This window comes from Peromyscus leucopus, chromosome 20, assembly GCF_004664715.2.
Source record: "Peromyscus leucopus breed LL Stock chromosome 20, UCI_PerLeu_2.1, whole genome shotgun sequence".
NCBI lineage: Eukaryota > Metazoa > Chordata > Mammalia > Rodentia > Cricetidae > Peromyscus > Peromyscus leucopus.
In genome coordinates, this window is record NC_051080.1 from 64,212,269 (window position 1) to 64,221,419 (window position 9,151).

General features: G+C 46.0%; 1 protein-coding gene across 2 annotated transcripts in view; it reads right to left on the reverse strand.

Moving 5' to 3' along the window:
- Window positions 1–7,186, reverse strand: part of Zhx1 (zinc fingers and homeoboxes 1) — a 48,961-nt gene extending 41,775 nt beyond the window's left edge. For both annotated transcript variants that reach the window (XM_037197795.1, XM_028871890.2), the window contains exon 1: window positions 7,007–7,186. The gene's annotated coding sequence lies outside the window, so the exon portion shown is untranslated. The remainder of the gene's footprint in view (window positions 1–7,006) is intronic.
- Between the last annotated feature and the right edge of the window lie 1,965 nt (window positions 7,187–9,151).

Genomic DNA, 9,151 nt, shown 5'->3' on the forward strand with positions numbered 1-9,151 from the left:
TCTTATTCCTGCTAATGTTAAGTACAAGCTTATAAAGAGTCCACTTAATAAATAATGTAAATATATTAAAGCATCCACTTGTTTTGTTTTGGTTGGTTGTTTTGTTTTTGTTTTTCAGGGCAGGGTTTCTCTGTGTAGCCCTAGCTGTCCTGGATCTCACTCTGTAGACCAGAAATGTCTTGAAATTTCAATGTCTTGAAATCATAGAGATCTGCTTGCCTCTGCCTCCTGAGTGCTGGGATCAAAGGCATGCACCACCACCACCACCACCACCACCACCACCACCACCACCTGCCAAAACATCTACTTGTAAAACTTCTAAGTTGAGTAAAAGCTTAGGCCAAATAATTTCATGACTTTCATGAAAAGTCACAGAGCATTTTCCTGGCAGACCCAGGGAAGCATTGTATTCTCTCTATAGTTTAGGACTCTACAATTTTGTTTTCTAGTATCACCATATTCAGTCACTCCCTAGCATCCACCTACAGGACGGGACTAGAAAATAGAAAATCGCTGCCAAAGAGGGAGGTCATCTTCAAAAGTGAATTATTACTACAGTAGGAAATTGGAACCAACTGCAGGTCATCTTAAATCACACTGGAAGGGTAGATGTTTTCCTGAACCAGAGTGTCGTGAGATGAGCTGCCAAGACACGTGAGGGCACAAAGCAACACAGGCACAATAGATGAGCCCCTTTGGTTTTTGTGAATGAAAACTGAGCTTGTCTGATGCTATTCCAGTTCCCAAACAGAGATTCCTTGAGGACATTTCTCTCTAATTCTGAGTATGTTTTTAAATTTAGGGTGAGTGTATTTCAGAAAATCAAGAGCTCAACCATGTATGTTATATAATAAAAAAGAACAAGCTGTTCTGGCAGTAGATCTAAAGACCTGAAAGCCTGGGCTCTGGAACCAGCTGGATTCAAATCCCAGCATGGCCGCTCACTACTGCATGTCTGTGCCTCGGCCTCCTCATCCATAAGGTGGAGCAAATGAAAGTGCTTTGATAACCGGGCTGCTGTGAGGATTGGGAGAAGTAATATGTTTAGTTTAGACTATTTTCTGGTACTTAATAAGAACACAATGAATTTTGTTTGGATTTTATTTAGGTATTTCTGTCAAGTTATATAACAAATGAAGTCCTTGTTTAAAATTGGGTAAGTGCTAACAAATTATAAAATATTTTTAAACTCTGGGTAACAGTCAACCAGTATGTTGTATCCCCCATTTATAATCCTGATATATTAATACAAGTTGGTAGACAAACAATATGTCATAACTCAACTCCCTATACATGTACATACAAATAATCTTACAGTAATGAGGGAAAATTGTCTGTACTAACCTTTACACTCCCAAATACAGTCCATGCCCACTGAAGTGGTTTGGGGTTTGTTGGCGGGGGTGGGGGGGGAGTATTGTTGTTGTTGATTTTTCAAGACAGGGTTTCTCTGTGTAGCCCTGGCTGTCTTGGAACTCACTCTGTAGACCAGGCTGACCTAGAACTCATTCTGTAGACCAGGCTATCTTGGAACTCACAGAGATCTGCCTGCCTCTGCCTCCCCAGTGCCGGAATTAAAGGTATGCACTGCCACCACCTGGCCAGTTAAGTTTTAACAACCTTCTTTTTCACGAAAATCAAGCTGTTAAAGGAAACAGATTTAGTATAGCTGGAAGGCATAATTATGAGTGAATATCTACAAATAGCAAAGCTTCCTAATTCCTTTCATAACAACCAAAAAGGAGAAAGAAATACATATTTAGGAAGAGGAAGAAGGGGAGTTAAATCACATAATAAATATTAAATCACCCAGAATTAATGCTATCTTATTTATTGCTTATTTCCTTGGGACGATGGCGATGTGCCATGGTGCAGAGGACAACTTTTGGGAGTCCATCCCCTTCTACCACAAAGGTTCTGGTTTGCCTTAACAGCAAGTGTCTTTACCCACTCGGCCATCTTACAGCTTTTATTCTAAATGACAAATATATATCTATAGGTACCATTTGATGCTGTATTTTTAAAAATAAGCTCTGATATACATTTTTTAAATTCTAAATCTAAACCTGAGATTAAAACATTACAAGTAAATAATCTATTCAGGGATACAGTTAGTAGAGCATTCACACAGCATGCACAAAGCTTTGGATTCAATCCCCAGCACAACATAAACTGAGCCTTATAGTACACACCTGTAACCCTAGAATTTTTAGAAAGTGGAATCAGCATATGCTCTAAATATGCTGAAGAGATGGCTCGGCAGTTGGGAGCACTGGCTGCTCTTCCAGAGGGCCCAGGTTTGGTTCCCAGCACCCACATGGCAGCTCACAGCTGTCTGTAACTCCAGTTCCAGGAGATCTGACACCTTCACACCAATGCACAAGAAATAAAGTTAAATAAATTATTTTTAAAAAAGAATATTGATTATATAAAATGCCAAGATTAAGTACCCTTTAAGAACAAAATCTGAGTGAGGCATAATAGTGCACATCTGGAATCCCAGCACTTGTTGAGGAGAGTTGGAGACAAGCTTTGGTTACATTGTAATTTTTTTAATTTACTTATTTTTCATATTATATGTGTTGGTATTTTGCCATGGCTGTTGGGTTCCCTGGCACTGGAGTTACAGAGAGTTGTGAGCTGCCATGTGGGTGCTGGGGAATTGAACCCAGATCCTCTGGAAGAGCAGTCAGTGCTCTTAACTGCTGAGCCATCTCTCCAGCCCTACACTGTAATTTTAAAGTCCTCTGGAATTGACACAATGAGACCACTCAAAAAGTGAGAAAGTTGCTGGGCAGTGGTGGCACATGACTTTAATCCCAGCACTCAGGAGGCAGAGGTAGGCAGATCTCTGTGAGTTCAAGGTCAGTCTGGTCTACAGAGCGAGTTCCAGGACAGGCTCCAAAGCTATACAGAGAAACCCTGTCTCGAAGAAACCAAAAACAAAAAATAGAAAAAAAAATGAAAAAGTTAAAAAAATTTAATCAACAAAACCTGGTAAGTACATAAAATTTTTTGTATTTATTATATAAGTCTTATAAAATGCAGATTTCCAAAATGTAAACTCAAATGTACATTATGATTAGTATCTAAGTCACCAACTTTATTCAGGCAAATCTGGCCCTTATGACTACAGATATATCAGAGCAACAAGGATACAATAAATATTACAATGATACTGCAACAACACTAGGTGTTATTCAAGAGCCAGTATCAAAACTCTAAAAGTAAATATAATTTAAACTACTTTAAGATTACATAAGATAATTTTAAAGAACCTCATTTCTGAAAAGAATTAAAAGTAAATATGCTTACCATAATGCAAACAGTCATAGTGATTTTTTTTTTTTTTAATGTATAATAGGGCTGGCAGGATGGCCGAACTGGTAAAGTGCTTCCTGCACAAGCAAGAGCAGCCACCTTCCATCCCCAGCACTGCGTAGAAAGCCAGGCACTACAAGGTACATAGACAACAGTCTCAGAGCTGGAGGGGCAACGAGGGGTCTGTCCCTGTCATTGGTTGGCCCGCCAGCCTAGCCAGTTCAGCAAGCTCCAGGTTCAATGCAATATTCTATCTCAAAACACAAGGTAGAGAGTGACTGAGAAAGACATCCAATGTTGACCTGTGGCTTCTACAAGCACCTGCACATGCATGCATGCACACACACAGACATGGGTAGTATTGGCTATTATCCTAAACAATACAACAATCCAAGCATCCTCCTGAATAACTGCATTGACTACAATGCTTAATTAAAACTAGCTTAGTACTAACTTTCAACACATTTAAAATTCAAGTAAGTAGGCCCTTTTGAACCCAAATCTACAATGGTAAAACATAAACAAAAAAGCTATTTCCTCAACTATATTTGTGATCAATTTAGTTATTTTAATAGCATTTTTTATTTAAGTAGTAAACCATAACTTACAGTAAACTAAGTTTCAACTATTACATCTTCTGTTCAATGTAAAAAATACGATGTGAGGATTAAGCACATTTTTTACTAAGAAGCAAAGTAAAAAAGAATATTTGGGCTGGAGCAAGGGCTCAGCAGTTAGGAGCACTGGCTACTTTTCCAAAGGATCCCCAGGACCCACATGGTGGTTCATGTCTGTCTGTAACTTCAGTTCCAGGAGAGCCAACGCCCTCTTCTGGCCTCTGAGGGCACTGCACACCATGGTGCACAGACATACATGGAGGCAAATACCCAAACACAAATAATACAATTAAAAAAAAGAAAATACTTCATTACATTACCTTTCCATCTGAATGTAAATTAAACAAAACAGAAAAAGTTCAAAACAAGCCTCTGCATCTATACTATTAACTACTTTAGTAAAAAGCAAAACTCTGCTCCTTTTAACCAAAAACAAGAATGATGAAAGGTGAAACCACTGTGACATCTTTCATGTCCTACCCTCAAACCTAGTGAAAAGCAAGCTCAGCTGTGAGGGAGATGAAACTACTGATGAGCATCTTCTATGCAGACACATTTATGTTTTCAGCCTTAGCATATTTTCAAACCATCTGGCATCTATGCCTCTCCGGTTTGCCAGACTAATCTGTTCAGAATTGAGTTTAACACTAGAGCTGTATGCATTGTGGGGAAACCGAGAACAGCACATATTTAGAGGAGTGTTCCAAATGCTGAGCCATAAGCTAGTTATACTTGACCTGTATCTTTAAAACATTCCCACCGAAAACATTAAGCTCGTTTGAGAATACAAGAATGGCTCAGGACATCTGTATGAATCATAACTGTCATCAGTTATCCAAGTCACTATGGTTGGGTTTTTTTTTTCCTTGTTTTAATCTAAGCAGTCAAATGAAACATGTCAAGAGGTAATTCTACAAAAAAAAATTGATGAATGAAATACTGTAAATTCTATATATTAAAAAAAAAAAAAAAAAAAAAAAAAACTCTAAGGGCCAGTGAGGTGGCTCAGTAGGTAAAAGCATTTGCCATCCAGCCTGAGTCTGGTCCTCAGAACCTACACAGTGGGTGGAGAAGCGACTCCTGAAAGTTGTCCTTTGACCTCCACATGCATACAGTAGGATGTGTACACAATAAACACAGACAATAAATAATAAATGTAAAAATTAGTATCTAAGATGAGCTGAAATGGTGGTACACACTTGCAATCCCAGCACTGAGGAGGCAGAGGCAAGAGGTCTGTCGTGACTTCTAGGCCAGCCTAGGCTATGTTTTGAAAAGTAGTGCTAAATCTAAGATTGTACATTTTACCTTGCCCAAAATTAGTCTATATACCCTTACAATGCTTGGAGGAAAGGGAGAGAAGCCAGGAGAAAATCTATTCACGGATGTCCTTTTCCTTATATGCCGTTACCAAACTACTGTTACTGGCAGCTCTCAACCTTCCCTTCACGACATCTGGAATCAGAAACGCTTCTTTAGAAACTGAAATAATCTATGTGCCAACAGCCCTGTTGGAACAAACTTTTATTGATCCCCATTACCAGTTTAAAATAATGACTTTTTCAGGGCATTTTTAAAAGAAACAGATAATTGCCACTGCACACAAATTAAAACTTTAGGACAAAGACTGATATACGATGACGAGCACCACAAACAAAAAGGTGCACTTATCTCTCTCTCTCTCTCTCTCTCTCTCTCTCTCTCTCTCTCTCTCTCTCTCTCTCTCTCTCTCTCTCTCTCTCCCCCCTCCGGGGGGAGGAGGGGTTCTTATGGACTTTCATTTGCTATCACATTAACCTGACAGAATTGCTTCTTCAAGTTACATGGACTCCCACCCTAATCACATCACAAATGCTCAATCAGCCTTTCTTATAATTTTCTCCTAATTAGTATCCCTTCTCGGTTTTTGTTTGTTTGTTTTTGTCTTTAAAAGAAGGGCTGGTGACAGAAAAGTGATGTTGCATTCTACTCTATCCACGCTTCTTCTCAGCTGCTTTTCCCAGAGCCTTAATCCCTAAACTAAGGATAGCAAAGAGCATCTTTTTCTTTGGTTTTGCTCATTTCTTACTGGTACCCTTGGTGTACCGAAACAAAGAATTTCAAGTCCCTTCACTTGGAACTTCAGTGTAAATACACCGGGAAGAGCTTCTGTCAGGACTCAGCTTTCCTGCCATCAGACCCCAATTCTTTTTATTTCATCTTCCTAGCCATTCATCCCCCCTCAAGGAATCAGTAGATCGTTCCCTTTAAGCCCCAAGGCTTGGAGATTCCTCCGGGCCATCACCGCCCCCCTCCCCTCCCCAGTTCATGCACTCCCGGTACCTCTACAGCAAAAAAGACAGTGGGTTTCCACCCTTTTTAATCAACTTCTCCCCTAAAATCCTGGTCGTCTTCGAAATCGCACCGTACTTCTCAGGGATGCAACTCTGAGTCCTGCCGGCTGAGGTTTGCCCGCTGGCTCCGACCCCGACGCCAGCACACTCCCGGCCAGCAGGAGACCCTTGGCTGGACTCTTCAGAAGGGCTGCGCCGCGTCCCCACGAGGTGGCCCCCACGCCTCCGGAGGCCATCGCTCGCGATCTCCCCCCCCCCCAGGACCCGAAAACTGCAGTTAGGGGTCCGCTGTCCCAGAGGCGTCCTCCGCCGGGGAGGCCCGCTCCCCACCCCCTCAGCACCCCCAAGTTACTCACTGCTCTCCCAAACCCCCGGCCCCGAGCTCCGTCCTCGCTCTGACACCCCCACCCCCCACCCTCGCGCCCCCCAAGCGCTCCCGGGAGTTGCGAAGCTGTCGGCCGCCGCCGCCGGCGCCTCCCAGGCCGGGTCCCTCCGGGTCCGATGCTGCGCGCCCCAACGCTGTGGGCTGGGTCTTGCGGGGCGGGGGGGTGGTGGGGGGAGAGGCGGTGTATCTCTGCCCCGGGGCTGCCCGTCCCGTGCCGCGCCAGCGTCGGCCCCCCCGCCCCCCGCGCGCCTCTCGGCTTCCCCACCGGCCACGAGCTCCTTCTCGGCTTCCACCCGCAGCCCCGCGGCCCGCAGCAGCCCCCGGGCCCCCAGCCGGCTCGCGCCGCTCACCTGCAGGGGCCGCCGCGCCTCAGCGCCTCGCCGCCGCCATCTTGCATTTCAGAGCGACTGCACTTTTCAGGGAGTCAACTCTGACCCGTGAACCCTAACCCCGGAACCACTCGGAGGGGGCCCTCGCGCGGGGGGCCCACGGAGCTCCGCGCCCGCCCGGCAGGAGCAAGACGCTGAGCCAGGCTGCGAGGGATACTCTCGTCCCGGAGCCTCCCGGGGGCCGCCAGGAGGAGCCAGCCAAGGCGGGGCGGGCCGGCGCCCCACTCGAGGTCTCCGCCGCTCCACTGGGATGCGACCCAGGCCGCTCCCCCGTTCCCAGCGCTGCGGGAGGTGTGCGCCGCCCCGCCCTCTGTCAGGGAGAGCCACGCCCCCTGTCAGGAGGGGCCACGCCTCTGCCCTAGAGGACACGCCCGCTCGCGAGAAGCTCCTCCCCTCCGGCCCCGCCCCTCTCAGGCCCTTGCTCCGCCCGCCCGCCGTCGTCCGAGACTGGCTCCCGCCTCCCGCGACTTCTTGTCCCTTTCTCCCATTGAAACGGCTTTGGTCTCCAGAAAGCCCGTCTTCCCTGGAACCGGACGCCCAAGGCCCCGCCCCTCTGCGAGCCACGCCCACTGCCCGTCTCCGCTCCGCCTTGGGCGTGCCCTCTGGATTCCGGCCGCGCCCCCTCCGGCTGTCAACAGTCCCGCGCTCCTGTCAGCGGCGGCTCCGCCTCTTCTAGCCCGAGTCCCGCGGGAGCCGCAGCTCCGGCTTGGCTTCGGACAGGGAAAGTTGAGGGTGGCCCCACTTGGAGCCTCCGGCCTCTGCCTCCCGCCGCCGTCCCACGTCCCCCTGCGAGCCACGCACTGATGCCCACCCAGCTCTCCGTGGGCACCGGCCCTACAGCGCGGCCCGCTGAGGAAGGACCTCATCATCTTCCCCGCCTCCTCGTCTCTTCCGCCCTCTCTTCATGGTTAAACTGGATATACGAACGGAGGCAAAAAGAAACGGCTCGCTCAAAAGTGTTTTCACAGTCCCGGACAGAAGGGAACTCTTTGGCGCCTGGATGTTTAGTCTCCACCCCCAGCCCAATCGTGGACCCTTGGTGCTTTGATACTATAGCTGGGCTCCACCAAGCCACACCAATCCTAAAATCTGCAATCTGCAGTTGCTTGAAGGGAAGGCCTGGCTGCTGAAATCGACGTGCGCAATATTGAGTTGTATCCTAAAACTCTAAAACTTGTGTATGCTGAGGCGTAGTGATCTAACCAGCAGTGGTACTCAACCCGGTCCCAGTCTCACTCCGTTCTTGAAACAAAAATATAACAGCACTTTAGTTTCTTGAAACTAAATTCAGAATGTAAACTACTTACACAAATGATTTAAGAAGTCAATATAATTTTTTAATAAGAACAAAAAATAGGAAGTAGTCTATAATGCTGCACTAACATCAGTAAAAATAATAAAACAATACACTCTACAATGTATTTAAATGCTCTTGTCTGTCGTAAGAAAAATACAGGACAAAAGTGACGCACACACCCCTACACAGTTTATGATCACCCAGAGACAGTCTCAGGTCCACTGAGAATCCCATCTTAGGATCTAACTCTGAGCAAAGAAATATTTCAAATACAGAAGTTCATTCTTTTGTTCATACATTCAGCCATTGGCTTTTTGAGCACCCCGCGTGCCAGGCACTGCAGGAGATGTAAAGCTGAGTTAGGCCATCCAGTTGTCCCCTGGTATCTAAAAGGGACTGTTCTGGAACCTTCCAGGATACCAAAATCGAGGGTTGTTCAAGTCCCTTCAGTAAATTGCTCTGGTGTTTGCATATCATCTGTGCACATGCCCCCATGTCGTTTACATCGTCTCTACTAGCATGATGAAGATGCCAGGCAAAGAGCTGCTGTACCGTAACAGGTTAGCATACTGTGACAGAGAAAAAGGCTGACGCGTTCAGCAGAGATGCAGCACTTCCCTCCCACCCCGGAATATTTTGGATCCACAGTTGGTTGAATTGTAGATATGGAAACCATGGATCCGGAAGGCTGTGTTCTGGTTTCCAGGAGCTTACAGACTAGATGCTAAGCAAAAAACATGCTCATGGAACACATCAAACTGGAAAGCGAGAAGAGAGAGAGAGACAGAAGCGGCTAGGCATATGGTCTT